This window comes from Sceloporus undulatus, chromosome 9, assembly GCF_019175285.1.
Source record: "Sceloporus undulatus isolate JIND9_A2432 ecotype Alabama chromosome 9, SceUnd_v1.1, whole genome shotgun sequence".
Lineage (NCBI taxonomy): Eukaryota > Metazoa > Chordata > Lepidosauria > Squamata > Phrynosomatidae > Sceloporus > Sceloporus undulatus.
Window position 1 is genome coordinate 32,025,489 of NC_056530.1, and position 16,119 is coordinate 32,041,607.

At 46.2% G+C, this 16,119-nt stretch overlaps 2 protein-coding genes across 2 annotated transcripts in view; one reads left to right on the forward strand and one right to left on the reverse strand.

Annotated features, from left to right (window-relative positions):
- Positions 1 to 11,700, reverse strand: part of KCNJ10 (potassium inwardly rectifying channel subfamily J member 10) — a 17,601-nt gene extending 5,901 nt beyond the window's left edge. Inside the window, exon 1 of the mRNA XM_042439844.1 lies at positions 11,614 to 11,700. The gene's annotated coding sequence lies outside the window, so the exon portion shown is untranslated. The remainder of the gene's footprint in view (positions 1 to 11,613) is intronic.
- The window catches only part of KCNJ9 (potassium inwardly rectifying channel subfamily J member 9), a 39,468-nt gene that overhangs the window by 13,460 nt on the left and 9,889 nt on the right, over positions 1 to 16,119 (forward strand). The gene's annotated exons all lie outside the window — the stretch shown is intronic.

Here is a 16,119-nt window from a genome sequence, read left to right on the forward strand (position 1 = left end):
TATTATTATTATTATTATTATTATTATTATTATTATTATTATTATTATTATTATTATTATGGCCAGTACCTCTTTCAATAAGATTTGAGTTTAAGCCAATCCTTAATGGGGAGAAAGGCGATGCCAAGGTTCTGGCAGCGGATCCAGGCCCATCTCCGCTGCTTATCCGAAATCTGAGTTGACCATCTGCCTTGGCAGCCAACGGGCAGCAGCTCTTGTTCCATGTCAACCCATGCCTGGGACTGCCTCCAAGCAAATGTTGAGGAGTCTAGAGTTACCCCCACCCTGCCAAAAAAAGAGAGAGGGGGTCGTATCTTGCACTCAGCACCCCTGCCTTGGAGAAGCACGAAATGTTCAGTAGCAAATGGCATTGATTTGCTGCTAAGAGGACACCGAAGCATTGCAGGTCTCTGCCTCCATGGAGCTTACTTTCTGACCCAGAGGGACAAGATGGTCTCATGTATTGCCTCTTGGGCATTGAGGATGGGATGAAGAGGGTCTTGCAACCTTGGCTTACTATGAAAGAGATAGTAAAGTTTCATTGTCAAGGTAGTGGGTACCTCTGAGCATGGGGAGAGTGCCCTTCTCTCACGGCTGAGCAATGCTGCCGGATGCATCAATGCAGAGAGGAAGAGGGGATGAGACATGCCTAAGGTCACCTAGTAAGCAAGCCAAGAGCAGGAAAACATTGAACTTGCGGCTTCCCGGTTCAAAATGTTCCAAAATGCAGCAACGTTATTTCTTGAAGCACAGGTCTCAGCATCCCCCAGACAGCATAGGAGATGGAGTCCAAAAATAAGCTGAAATGAACTTGTAAACGTCTTCCCAGAACACAAATCAGTGGGTTCAAATTACAAGAAAAGAGATTCTACCTGGACATTGGGTAGAACTTCCTGACCATAAGAGCTATTGGGAGAGAAGAATGGACTTCCTCAAAGGGTGGCAGACTCTCTGAATTTGGAGGCCTTTAAACAGAGATTGGACTGTCACCTCTCAGAAGTGATGTAGTTGTGCATTCCTCCACAAGATTAGAAGAAGGTTGCGCTTGGAGACCCTTCTGACTATGATTCTATTAATCCGACTGCTGTTATCTTCCTTCCAAGTCTGTAGAATGATGACCAGAATGTAGAAGATCTAAAAACCAAAACCTATGAAGAACCACTGAGGAGGTGGCCATGCTTTGCTTGGAGAAGAGAAAATTTGAGAGGTTATAGGATATGACCATACTTAAATACACGCTGGAAGAAGTATAAAGTTTGTTTTCCACACCTTGTGGAAGGTATCATATGACACCTTTAAGAAGGACCAGTTTATTACAAGTTACAAGATCTTCTACCTAAACATTAGGAAGATCTTCTTGACTGTGGAGTTTATCAGACGCGAGGTTTTAGACCCTCAGTTCCACTAAGGAAGTGAAACAAACATTGCGCAATGACCTTATAATGCGATGTTCTACCACATTGCTTGCTTTTCCGTCATTCCCCCGTAATGTTATGTTAGTGCTACAATTGCGCAAAAGTTGCGATTTGCATGATGCGAAACCATGCATAGCAGAACTCTTTACTACACCAGCGCCTTCCTTTTGTCTTGAACATTCGCATCAACATATTTGCGCATGCTCCTTGGAGGTTTTGGGGGCATCCTGACCTTTGTGCTTCCGAGGGGAGAGGGGAGAAGCCCCTTTCAGTTTCTAGCTTCCTATGTATTCCTTCAGGACAGAGTACGGGGCAGGAGTGGAAGGTTCTTTGGGGCTCCTTCAATTTCTAGCCTGCTAGGTGTTCATGTAGGGCAGAGGAATTGGGCTGGAATGGATGACTCTTTGGGGTCCCTTTAATTTCTAGCCTCCAACGTTTTCACTCAAAACATAATAAGGGGCTGGAATGGATAACCCTTTGGGGTCCCTTCAATTTCTAGCCTCCTAGGTGTTCTTGCAGGGCAGAGGAATGGGGCTGGAATGGATGACCTTTTAGGGTCCCTTTAATTTCTAGCCTCCTATGTATTCCTTCAGGACAGAGTAAGGGGCAGGAGTGGAAAGCTCTTTGGGGCTCCTTCAGTTTCTAGCCTCCTAGGTGTTCTTGCAGGGCAGAGGAATGGGGCTGGAATGGATGACCCTTTGGGGAATCCCTTGCATACATTAGTTGTATGTACCCCCCACTCCCACCCCCCCTCCCTCGGGGTGAAAAAGGAAGGCCACCAGAAGGGAATGAGGTGAAAAAGCAGCTCAGCATCATGGGAACTTTGCAATCAGTAACATTTGCGTCGCTTTGCGTTGCTGCCTACCACACCAAACCATTTTGCAACGCATTCGCAAGGCTAACGGGAGACAAAGGCCTGATTTCCCTTTTCCCCCGTAGTGCACAAAAAGAGGAGGAATGACGCTAAAACTACGGGAGCGTTGCGCAACGGGCTCCCATAGAAATGAATGGCGTCTGGAAGAACATCGCATTATCATGTTATTGCGCAATTTTGGTGGCGCAAACATTGTGCGATAGGCTGGAAAAATCACCAAAAACTCACGTCTGATAAACTCCTGTAAGAGGTTTTGGAGACTTCTCCAAAGGGTGGTGGGGTCCTCCTTCTTCGGAGGTCTTTAAGTGGAAGTCGGTTGGGCATCTTTTGGGAGTGCTTTGTCTATGCATTCCTTGATGGCCCTTGATGGTTCCTGCCTGTATTGCAATTCTATCATCCCATCACCCCAGATGTATCCCTTCTCCAGTAACCCATTCCTCGCCCTGTTTACAGAACTAAGGAAGCTTGAAAGACTTGCTGTGCTTCATCAGCCTCCGAGTGAAGTGCTGGTGAAACCCAGATGCGATCTTTGGATACATGACTGGGAGGGAGGCCAGGAACCGAAGGAAGATGTGTAGTAAGAACCTCAAAGTGGCGGACAAAGGTAGCATTGTGGAAAGAGGGATCAGTTTTCTCACTTGAAGACACTCCGAGGGATGGAGAGGAGGAGGAGAAGGGTGGTTTTATTTTTTTTAAAGTACAATTTTGGACGCTGCAAGAAAGAGGGAGATGCAACGGGGAAAGGCTGCAACCTTATTTTTTTGCTATAGGATGGGAGTGTAGAAAAGAAGGGAGGAGGAAGAAAAGGAGGAGGAGGAATGAAACCTATCTGGAGATCCTGCAGAATCCAAGGGTTCCTTTGCTTATCCCTTTTTCTTGCCTAAACTCTATTTCTAAAGACTCAACTGACTTTTGAATTAGTGTAATGCTAGAAATTTTGAGCCAGAAGGAAAATGTCTGCATCTGCTGGGGTTTGGTTCCAGGACCCCGAAATATGTGGATGGTCAAGTCCCATGATATACAGTTGCCTAGTAAAATGGCATCCCTTACCTTAAATGGTCCAATCGAGGTTTACTTTTTGGAAATGCTTGTGTGTGAATATTTTCAAACTGTGGATGGTTAAATCTATGGATGCCGAATCCCTCTGGATACAGATGGCCAAGTAGTTGTTCTACCTGCATTGGACACTGACATGATGCAGATAACTGCTGTGTTTTGGAAAAGTCCAAGTCCTAGGATTCCCCAAAGTGATAGGACCATGGCAGTTAAAAGTGCTTTTGTGGTCTGTTGTAGAAAAGACTCAACAATTCCACAGTGACCTTGTCTTTTTGTACGCAGGTTTCATCTGATTTGGTGCTGAGCTCAAAGGACCGCTCTCAAAGGGCTGTCTTGATGCTGCAGCCAAGTCCCATGTCCTTCACTTGACCCTGGTCCAGGCAATCTTGCTTGACCATTTAGCCTTCCTTCTGGCTTTGAAATGGTCGGCTGAAATCTAACTGGAAAGTCCCTCTGGTTCTCTTCCCCCACAGAAAGAAGAAAGAGCAACACGCAAAAAACACATTGATTTCTTTTTGGTACAGTCAAGGTTAATCTGTCCTGATAAAGTGAAAAGACTGGGTTTTGTTGAGGATAAATTTCCCACGAAATCCAGCCTTCCCAAGAGAGGGTTTTTATCAACTCTAGGAAGAAAGCCGTTTCTCGGAGATGGACGATTGCACCTCTTCAAAACCTGTCCGACCACTTTACCCATTGCTAACCCTGGATGGTTGGAACACTTCCCAAAAGGAATATGGCTTGCCTCAAAGGATGGTGGACTCTCCATCTTCGGAGGTCTTTAAGCAGAGGTTGGATGGGCCTCTCTCGGCTTTTCTTTCATTGTGTCTTTCTGCATGAGAGAACAGGGTTGGACTATATGGCCCTTGGGTCCCTTCCAACCCCAAGATTTTATGATTCTAAAAGGAACTTTTCCCAAGATGTGATTCTATGAAATAGCAAAGGAGAGGGGACGAACTGCTAAAACAATGTCTTCTGAATATTCATATGCCCTTTCTGTCAGGCCATCAGATCACACTGAGCAACTATACCACTGCAACTTCAATTTTTGCAGTCCTGGGGCTTGTAGTAATATGTATCATCCCTAACCTAGGGGAATGCTTTGCTTACTCAGACCCAAATATACCCAAAGCTGTGCAAAACAAAGCCCCCTCTGGAGCTGGTAACTTTTTGCAGGCATTAAACATTAACTTCTTTTGCTTCGACTTGCATTAATCGCGGCAGCGGCAGCAACAGTGGTCAAAGAACATAAAAGTTTTTACTGCCTGCTCTGCAAGAGGAATGCAAGCCATAACCATTTCCTCCTTCCATGTCTCTCCCTGTTGAGAACTTGGCTGTGGCTGCCTCCAAACACAGAGTTTAAATGTTGCCCAGCCACAACACCGGCAGAAAAAGAAGGCATTGTGATCTGCCAAATAACTGGAAGAAGTCCTTGCCTCAAGCCCTGTTTTCTCTTTGCTCTTTCTGCTTCGAGGACCATAATGCAAAGTTCAGATACCATCTTATTCAAAACAGATCCCAAATCCCACATCTTCCAGCATTTCACACATGAAAACCAGGAGACACATGGCAAAGCAACCTCAGAGCATGGCCAAGATGGCAAACACGATGCTTGAGGAAGAACAAACAGTCTAAGAGAGTTTGCTTTTGCTTCAACCAACTGGGAAGTGCTGGATTCTGTCTCCTCCTCTCCTCTCCATCTTGAACTGTGCTAAATGCATGCAAACTACTTGGGCACTTGAACTCAGTGTGCAATAACTAAAAGCAAGCCAAGGACAAATAAGGAAGGAAAGACAAGTTAGGAGAGCTTGCAGTAGTTTGCTCACAGATCTGTGTACTTGATGCATAGATCTATGTACTTGGTGCACCAAGACATCTTTGATGTGAGTGGCTTTAGCTGCCTTAAACCTAGCCAAGAAAGCAAGCAGGCTGCTCTCCCATCACCCAGTTTATCCAGAACGTTTCTGGCGCTGCAGAAAGATCACGCCGCTTGCTTCGCCTTTAGCAAATGTGGTTAAACGATAACCCTGGGAGACTTTTTAAAATTACTCGCTGAATTGGTTCCTTCCTTCGGGGCAAAAGGGCGGAAGCTGGAACAAGAACCAGCTTGTTAAATCTTGTGTTTGGACATCAAGGGACCAGGCCGGGGCAGAGAGGGCACCGCAAAGAAACGCCAAGGCATACAAAACCAGCAAGGGTGACCCAGACCCTGCAGGTGACACCGAAAAACATATTCCTAGCTTTCACGTTACACGAATTCAAAATGGATTGGATGGTAGAGACATGTTTTGCATGTTCTCCTTATAGCTTAGAATTCCTTATTTTGACTGCTGCTTCCAATGCCTCTGGGACTCTGTTGCCTTGAAAAGATAAGTCTCCAAAACTCTTTCCCAGCCCTGCAACAAAGTCACACCTTCACTGCATTATAGACAGTCATGAAGATTTTCTGGACACAGAAAGCTGGTGCCTCCAAAGTGGATATGAGCATCCCTCCCTGCTTTGGTTACTCCCTGGAGTTTTGGACCATGGATGGTTCAGGTTCCCCCCAACTTTCTAGGCATCAATGGGATGCCATGGACAATACAGCAGGTTCCAAGTTGCTGCATTACAAAATATTCCTGGTACTGTATCTCATTAAATAGGTCACCTCAACATTAGGAGGAACTTCCTGACAGTAAGGGCTGTTCAACAGTGGAACAAACTCTTTCCTCGGAGTGTAGTGGAGTCTCCTTCCTTGGAGGTCTTTAAGTGGAGGCTGGATGGCCATCTATCAATGGGGATGCTTTGATTTAGATTTCCTGCATGGCAGAATGGGGTTGGACTGGATGGCCCTTGTGGTCTCTTCCAACTCTATGATTCTATGAATCAACACCACTATCATCATCATCATCATCATCATCATCATCATCGGTCAGTGGTGCCACTAGGGTTGGTGTCACTTGATCTGGGTCAGCAATGGCAGCAGCAGACAGCCCAGTTCCCCCTTTCTTCCATCTGCCTCACTTGTCCACCCGAACAGACTCAAAAAGACTGGACAGCTGGACAAGTGGGCAGACGAAAGACTGGTCTGCTCTGACCTCCTTTTTAGGAGGATAGGGCGGGAAGGACAGTACTCTGCAAGTGGGCCACACTCCCCATTTTTGCAGACACCCTGGTTGACATATGGGGGGGTCAAGGGGATAAGATGGAGGACAAGTGACCACCCCACTGGCTTTCACCCAGTGTGGTCTGAACCCCCCATACTCCCCTAGTGATGCACCTGTCCCTGGTTCCTGTCTACCAGGTCTTACTAACTGAGATTTTTGGTATTATTATTATTATTATTATTATTATTATTATTATTATTATTATTATTATTTGTTGTTGTTGTTGTTGTTGTATGATAGTAGTGTAGAGGTAAAAGGCAGAATGGTTTAAAGGCTGAGTGTTGGGCAAGGAATCTGGAAAGCAGGGTTCGGATCCTCTCTTGGCTTCGGCCTCATTCTGATGTGATTTGGCCACATGCGTTCCCCTTTTCATCTGTGAAATGTGGATGGGTATGCCAATCTTCCCTTCTGGCTTAGGCTCCCTGGATCCATGGGGCGGCAGAGAAACAGTGGAGGAGTTTGCCTCCTTGTTGGGCTCCCTCTGCCCCCCAGGTGAGCAGGGTTGACAAGCCAAGAATTTGCAAACAAACCCAGGAGCTGAAGAGGAAGAAAGAGCAGAAGAGGCCGGGAAGAGATGCCAGCTGGCAGCCTGGCAGCCTGGCCTCTTCCTGCCTCCAAGAGGAAGGTGCTGCTTCCTCTCCATCTCCTCCATCCTTCCAAGCAAAGCCGATGCCCAAAACCCAGATGTTGAACCTCATGTTGACCTGAGCTGGGGATGAGATGGGCCTTCCCCAAAATTTAGGAAGGTAGTGGGACTACAACTCCCAGAATTCCCTGGGAAATGCATGCAACCACAACGTTAGTCTAAAGAAAAGAGCAAAAAGCAAAGTGATGTCCAAGGAAGGCAAAACGCAACAAATAGAAGCAGAGATGTGGGTGCAAGTGATGTTCAACATCTCACTCTCTGCAAAGCTAGACATTTGGAGACTGGAGGACCATTTTGTTATTTGGGGACGGAGGCAATGCGCTCATTTTTCCTCCTTTGAGCAGAGCCACATCCTAAGAACTGAGAGAGGGGAGGCAAGGAGGGATGGAAAACCAAGGCTAGGAATCAGCCGAAGTGGAAAAATTTTGGACAGGACTCAGGAGGAAGGCCTTCTATGTTGAACCTCTGCAGCCTTGCAACCTTGAAGCCCCATCGTTTTGGAAGCTTGCAGGCCAGGGATCTGTCCAGAGCGGGGCAGGTGGAAGAAGAGGGGGAGGCCGAGAGAGAGAGAGAGAGAGAGAGAGAGAGATGCGAGGTGAAAGCATTTGCCTGTTTTGTATGGAGAAGAGGCCTGGACAGTGGTGCCATTGTCTGCCCCGTAGGAGAAAGGCTGAATGGAGCTTCTAGGCGCACAAAAAGGGCTTTGAGAGCCCCGGCCTCATTAGTATGCATTGAAGGGAGGCTGCCTCCTCCTCTCCCTCTATCTCCCCCTTCCCATCTTTCCCCTCTTCTCCTCCTCCTCCTCCTCTTCTCTTCTTCTTTTCTCTCTTTCTGTGTCATGGAGAGGTGAGCCATGCAAAAGAGGAACATGAAAAGTGAAAGGAAATAAAACTGGTGCAAAATAATCCTGCAAGGCTCCCCAAAATTGCTCGCCTTGTGACTTCAGGGCCAAAGCGCCATGACTTTCGGATCAGCAGGACGTCATCTGCTCTGAGTTTAAATGGAAATGCGTCTGAGGGAACGGGCTCAAGTCTACGAAAGCTCACGCTCCCAACATCTTTCTTGCAGTCAGTCTCCAAAGTGCTGCAAGATCCCTTCTGCAGACTGATTTCCCAGACTAGCACGGCTACAGCTTGGAATGCAGCCCCCACAGTAACTGGAAATGAATTTTCTCAGTTGTAATCCAAAGTATGCTGCTGTGTGAGAACCATAGGAACATGGAGTTGGAGGGGACCCCAAGGGCCATTCATTCCAATCCCATTCTGCCATACAGGAAGACAGCATCAAAGCACCTCAAATGGATGGCCTTTTGGCCTCTGTTTAAAAGCCTCCAAAGAAGGAGACTCCACCAGCCTCTGAAGCAGCAGCGTCTTTCGCTGTCAAACAGTTCTTACTGCCATAATGCATGTGTGGGAAACCAGGGCTATTTGCTTTATAAAAGGCCCAGTCCTGGTGGCGATGAATCATAGATCCAGAAGGATCTACAAGGACCAACTAGTCCAGCCCTTGCCAATCTCCGGCTAAAGCGCTCCTGACAAACGGATAGAAAGAGATGTTTCTAGGAAAGGGTTTTAGATCAACCCAGCTGCCTGTACTTTTGGACTTTCCCTGGGAGGCATTGCTGGGAAAGCAAGAGCAATGCCCTGCAAAGGTTTAGTAGCATAACTCTGGGCTTTGGGACAAGGGTCCCATCCCTTTGGACAAGGACAGGGAACGATAAAACATTTGCCCCTCAACTTCAACTCTGCAATGGTGCATCAGCTTGCCTCTGTCCTCTTTTGCACCCAAGTCAGACACTAAAAAAGAAAGGGGCATGCAATCCTTCAGACTGTGCCCCAATACATCCTTTGGGGTGTTTGAAGGAATAAACTCAGCAAGGGATTTCTTCACAGCTTATAAGAGATAGAAAAAGACGAAATTCGCACATGCTGCAGGGAAATGCTGTAAAAGCCGTGCTGAGTTTCCTGGAAATTCCTATAACATCCCAAATCCACCAAACAGTGATATCTTTATTGGCTCCGAGGGACCCCCGGCCAGAAGAGAAGGAGATCTAAGCCTTGGTCTCAGGCAGCAAAATTCCCAGGACCACCCCAATGGAAAAGTTGCCTGTTCCTTGGCCAGCCCTTTAGCGTTGGGTGTCTCAGTTTGTTTTCTTTCTTGAAAACGTCCCAAAAAAGGGTGAAGCACGCAAGGCCTTTTTGGAAGGAGGGCTCCAACACATCTCCCCTCATTAGCGCCGCTCATGTTCGCTAATTGATCAGAGAGAGCTTGGCTTGTCCCATCCAACCGGCCAAAGTGCTGGGGAGATGCAAAATCCATTCACTCAAAAGAGACTCAAACAAACATCATTGGGGTGTGGGAAAGTATTGTCGTCGTCATCATCATCATCATCATCATTGCTGTGTTTATTTGGACTCTTCCCACTTTTTCGGCTATTTTTAACATCCCCAAAGGAACATTTATGCATGCTTTATAAAGATGTCAAAGCAAAACCTGCTCTTTAAACAAGAGGTTGATAGTGGACTCTCCTTCTTCGCTGGAGGCTTTTGGAAAAGAGGTCGAATGGCCTTCCTCGCAGGGGGCAAGGGGGCTTCAGAGGCCAGGGCTTAGAATAGATGGCCCTTTCAGTGCTATGTTGCTATCTCTCTCTAGACAGACCATGCTGCTCAAGGGATGGTTGTTAAGTTTGCAGGTGAGTTTTGCAATGCTAAGCTGGCCTCCTTCCACAGATCCATCTTAATTCTTCTCTTCTCTCCACTTAAAGAGCAAAATTAAAAACCGACTCTTTAATCTTGTTCTTTAAGTGGCTTGGCTCTGTGCCTCTTCCTTCGCTTCCCTTTTCTCCTGATTTTTAATAAGTGGGTTTTCTGTAATGTTTCTGTATCGTTTTTATGTCCCCTGCCAGGGACACCAAGTCCTGTCTGTCGTGGTTTGGAGATGTGACCTATCACTTGCAAATGTGCCAGAGAAATTATCTATCTATCATCTATCTATCTATCGATCGATCTATCTATCTATCTATCTATCTATCTATCTATCTTGAATGTCTTTCAAAGAAGCTAACCTGAGACTGGTGGTTAAACAAGGCTTTCACAATACCTGATGCCCAGAATTCCCATTTTAAGCCCAAAGACATCAGGTGCATGAAGAACAGGTGCTTTCTTCCCTCAAGTTATGGTCTGTTTCTGTAACCCATAAAGGAATGTGTAAGCCCCTAGGAGACAAATTCTGGGGAACTTTGGGGTCTACAATGCCCATAATCCCCCACAACCAGCAATTCTGGAAGCTGTCGTTCAAAATAAATGATGTGTGGGCCAAAAAAATAGAGGCAGACATGTTATTTTTTTCCCCCTGCAGATGGGAAACCTTTAAATGAAGGCAGTAGTTTCAGGAGCGAACCTATCCATGAACCTAAACAAAGTATGTTTTTCCAAGAAATGAGGTGGATGAAATCAAGGAACACAACCGTCCCCCTTCAGTAGAGGAGCCAAGGTAACATTCACCTCTTTTGAGGAAGAATTTGCATCAGGCGCAACCTGGAAGCTGGAAATAGTGGATGGAAATAATGCTTCAAAGTAAAACCCGCTTCCTCTTTGCCCTTCAAATGGATGGACCTTTCTAGCAATGGATGACACTGCAAGCCAAGTCACACAAGCAAAGGAACAATTGGGTATCCACCAAGGCACAGCCTGGCATTGGGTTTGAAACACTGAGATGCCTCCACTCTAGTTATCCAAATGGGTAACATTTCTAGGACCCCTATTCCACAGGAGAAACACTTTTCTTTCCATCTGGTGACCAATTCCAGATCAACTGGGTGCAACCATCCATTGGAGAAGAGACAAAACAACTCCCAGCCTGAAGGTTTTCCCTACAAACCATCCTACATAGACTTGTGTCCTGCTTCCAAAAACATGCAGATCAAGGGAGGGACCCTCCATTGGGGTGAATGTGGAGCAGGATCTGGGGAAGGAAGGAAGGAAGGAATCCCTTGGTGAAGGAAGATTTGAGTCCCTGCGAGAAAGGCGGGATATAAGAAAATCATAATAATATCAGAGAAATAGACACAAACGGGGGTATGCTTGGACAGCAGAAGAGAAGGAAGATAGGAAAGAAGGCTGGAGGGAAAATCTAGAAGAAGGTCAGAGAGAAGTCAGATCTGAGCGTCAAGAAGAAGGTCGGAAGGCAAGAAGGTTTAAAATTTACCTTTCGCTCAATGTTTTACTTTGAGGCCAGTTGGGAGATAATGGGTTTTGTAGGGTCAGTTATATTCGCCACCAAGAGCCTTTGCAATCTCTAGTAGATGGTCCTTCTTCCATCCTTGTGTATCCTCCATCATGTTCCCTTAGTCTCTTGTTGCAGGATTATCAAGACCTGCATCCCACACGTTGACCATCCTGGGAAGACCTGCTATGAACGCACCCCAAAACATACACCTTCTGCCCACCTCTCCCTTTCCATCACTTGGGCCCTTCTTACCTTGAGCCTGGAGAAAGGTTGAAGAGCAAACCAGGTGGTGTAGATGTTGACAGGTGCAAATCAGGTCCAGAATAGCTTGGTTCCTTGCCTTCTTCTCTACTTTCTCCCACGTCTTCTTCGATCGCTGGTTGGTGGGCCTCCTCAGACACCAAGCTCTGAGGTCCAAAGTGCGAACTTCAGGGCATGAGGAGAAGACCAACCCGGTCCCCACCATCCGACGGCCAGTGTTCCCCCAGCTCTGGAAGGCAGCTGAGTCTCCCCCATGGATTTTATGCCTCCTCTTCCCTTTCCCCCCCCCCCTTCTCCACCTCTTACAAAACTTTGCCCAAGTTCAATTGAATGAAAGGATTATATTTTTTTACCAAGGAGGGGGCGGTTGAGGGTGGTGATGGACACCCGCCGTGGGCCTATCCGAGGAGAGTGGCAGTCAGGACAATTGGAGAAAGCAGAGGCAGAAGGAGGAGCTGGGGAGTGTGAAAGAGAAGAAAGGAAAGAAGGAGAGAAAACTGTCAGGGGAAGGTGGGAGGGGGCCCAGGGTTTAAAGTTTTAGAGGGGAGTTAATGGGGCGGAAACTGCATCCATAGGGTTGCAACCAAGTGGCTGGCCCAGAGCTCTCCACTGTCAGGGTCACAAAGCCTGCGGAGGGAAAAGGCCGGAAAACAGGAGGAAAGAAGGAGAAAGGGTGGGTTTGAATAACAGCTGGAGATTTAAAAGCCACACAGACACTTTTGTCTTAAGGACGTGGGTGCAAATCCAACTCCAGGGCCTTTTCAGGGAAGGCCCCACGGACTCCTCCAGTTCCTCCCCTACTAAGGAAGACGTATGGCCAAAAAGGCCATACCTTTCGATGATGCCTATGCATGGGCCGTTGGTGCTTCGTCTCTTCCTGCTGTTTTGGGTGGGATGCACCCAGAGAAGAATTGAACGCCAACCTTCCTGTATATCAATGTTTAATGGAAAGCACTGAATATGCCCTTAATGAACGTTGCATCAAGTGGGAAAAGCGGAAAAGCGGTTACACTACCCTACAAGTTAACTGCCCTAGCTTTAACATCCGAAGTTTACCCAGACTTAAAATTGCATTTGGTACAGTAAAGACGGGTGTTTAGGATGCATCAGAGCAGAGTCGGCAGTGTGTCTTTCTATGAAGGAATTGGCTAGTTCTTCTCAATGTTGGCCACTGACGCTCTCTTGTGGCGTAGAATGTGTGGCATATCCAGTGGAGATTCCTTTCTGGCTGGAATCATTGCCGTGCATTGACCATGTATGAGAAAATCCATTTGTAGATGCTTGTGAAAGCTGGAGAAGTGAAGAAAGCTGACTCTGTACCAAATGTATCTGAAGAAGGAGGCTCAACTCATGCTGCCAACGTCTTTATTTCATTTTAGTCCCAAAGGTACTACAAGATCCCTTGGCAGATTGGTTTTCCAGACTCAGATGGATGAAATTTTTGTTTCAGGTTGGATTTTGCTTCAGATTCAATCAAGACAGATTCTGATTGAATGTTTTTCAAAAACCTGAAGGCCAGAGGAACCAGAACTCACAGATTCATTCATCTCAGTGGCCTTAACTCTTAAAAGCCTGGGTTCAAAGCCTTCTGCTTGCATCCATGTTTGGCATATAGAATTAAAGTGACTGTTTCTTCCTCCCATAAAAACCTTCATCATCTTTAACACTCTTGGTCATCTCTATGGCTGACGTCTCCAGGAGGGACTTCTCCCCATACTTTCCGAATCTGCTCAGTGTAAATGGAGGAGAATTTCCATTTTCCATTGCTTGTGAAGAAGTTACAAGTCTCCTAGCCAGGACAGATAGTTTTTTCCTAAGGCAGGACTAGGCCATTTTTCCCACTCCGTCTTTGGGTTTCTTGGAGATGTCAAGTATTGCTTGGGAATGGCACAGAGCTTGGAAAAGTTACTTTGGGGACTTCAAATCCCAGAAACCCCCAGAGGGCATGGGCGCTGATGTTGGACGCCATGGAAGGATGGTTCATCTGACCTCCAAGTGCTCTCCCTGGATTACCTTCCCTTCCTTGGGACCCCAATTTCCGTGGTTCTGTTGATCTGTTTTCCTGGCTTGGCGTTACCCCATCTGTCTGGGAATTAGAGACAAAATCGAAGGATTTTTATGCCGCACAATGCAAAGGTTGTCGCTGATCCTCTCTCAAGCAAAACTATGCATTTTGTGGTTTTCCTTATTACAAAAGGCCTGGTCTCTGAACTTTAATGGCATTGTTCAAGAGCACCAAAGAACATAATTAACCTTGACAAAGCGGCAGGTTTCTCGGCTCCTTCCTCTTTGTTCGGTCCAAAAAAAGAAGGAAGAAACACTTCTTTTTTAGCACTCTGATCTCTAAATTTAAAGGGATGCTACTCTTCTTGTGGGTTCCACGGTTCAACAATGTCTTTTACTGGTAATCATTTCTAAATTGTACCGTTTGCGAATGACCAAGATGGTGCTTGATACACAAAAACCAAAGCTGGGTACATTGACTTTTCGGAACAACAACTTCCAGAATCCCCCCATAAGCTTTGGTTTTCTAAACATCTTGTTGGCTACGCAACCCTTTTGTCAAGATCTTCAATTGACCCACCTCCGTTTTCCCAGGTCTTTTGAGTGTGAAGTCTTTGTTGCAGAAGGTCATTTAAGTGGGGTGCGTTGTGTTGCATTTTTATCATCATTATTCTCATAGAAATCATACAAAGCTAAAGTTGGAAGAGACCTGCAAAGGCCATCCAAGCCAACCTCCTTTTGCCAAGTTGGAAGACACAATCGTGACCACAAATGGAGATGTCAGCCTTTTAACTCGTGTTTTAAATTAATGCCTTTAATAGGATTGTTCAGTTGTTTCTAAAGCCTTGGTATCATCCATTGTTTTAATTGTATTTTGTTTCAGCTCCAATTGTAAACTGCCATGGGTCCTGTATTGGAAGAAAGGTGAGACAATGAAATATTGGTGTCCCTTCCAGCAGAGAGAAATGTACTCCAAGCACCCAGCCCTTTGTGACAACATTCTGGGTTGTCATCACACAAGCATCATCACGAAGGAGCATTGTTGTCTCTGGAGAGAACGGACGGTGCTCAATAAACCCTGTTGTTACCTACAAAACACAAAGATACCAAAAACCAAGAGGGCTTGGCTGTCCATGATTTCGGTGAGTCACCAAGAAGGTTCAGATGGAACACTGGGGAATGGATTTCAACACGGTTTTAGCTTTGCCTCACCCGTTCTGGCAATCCACACAAACACGCACACCTTGGTTCCGGAAGCATGACACACATGGACATCTGTCAACTTGGAAAATATTCACATTTGGGCGTGTTGCAGATACCTTGAGCTATTGTCTTCTGGAAACGAAGGATCCCAACAAATAGGAAGAGAATATGGAGGGAGCGTTAGTCCCCAAAAATGACACTTTTCCAAACTTTAGCAGTCACTTGAGTGGTTAAAACATATCCTCCAACATTTGGCTGAGAAAAACTGGGACGGATGTGTCCAAGCAACAGCAGCATTTGGTCAAGATGACAAAAGTTCTGAATGAGGAGGAGCACACAAGCTAGGAAGGGCTGCAGCGGTTTTCTTTGGCCTGAGCCGACTGGGAAAGGACAAGAGTCTGCTCTTCCTCCATCTGAGTTAATGGACTGCAAACTACTTTTGCATTTTGGACTCAGTTTGTAGCAGTGGAAGTAAGCTGGAGACAAATGGGGGAAATGGGAGGAGGAAGGAGAAACCAGGACATTTTAAAAGCAGATGAAGAAGTGAGACGACGGAGGATTAATGGGGACTCTTCCTGCCAAACTAGGACAGTTGGAGGTTATGCTGCACAAGTTATCATTTCCTCACCAGCTGCAAAGATAATAAGTCTTGATTTGAGGGTTTATCATTTGAATCAAAGCTGGCCGTTCTTGACAGATCACACCTCTCCAGATCAGGCCTTGCTTTTGTGTCTGCTAAACAACCTCGGCTATTTCCAAAATGCTCGGATCACCTGTTTCTTTTCAATGCATTCTGGATTTGTCCCCCTCCTCCCCTTAGAAATTTTGCCTTTCTTCTTCACACTAAACTACTTTGAAGCTGGGCCAAACAGCCCTGGATGCCAGAGCCTTGAAATGCAGGAAAGAAGCTCCTCTACACCTGATACTCTGGGAACGTTACCCATAATCCCCCATGACTTGAAGGCCGTGACCTCTCCAGCGGGACAGACAGGTTTTCACACTTTCTCAGTATTTTGCTTTTCCCCCCAGGATGCTTTGCAGCCATACCTCCTTGAAACCTGAGGACCTTTCGGTGACAAAGATGGGGCCCGAAGGTGTTGAGATCCGGATCAAGCCAGGTGCCAGTTTGCGTGAATAGGAGAGAGACAAAAGGGAGAATACAAGTTCCAATTTCTCCATTGTGGAAATTTGCTTCCTTTCTTGGTGCTTTTGCTGCTTAACTCTTTCTCGGGTCTCATCTGCACTGCCTCCACAATGCACTTTGACACCTCATTGATTGATATGGATTTG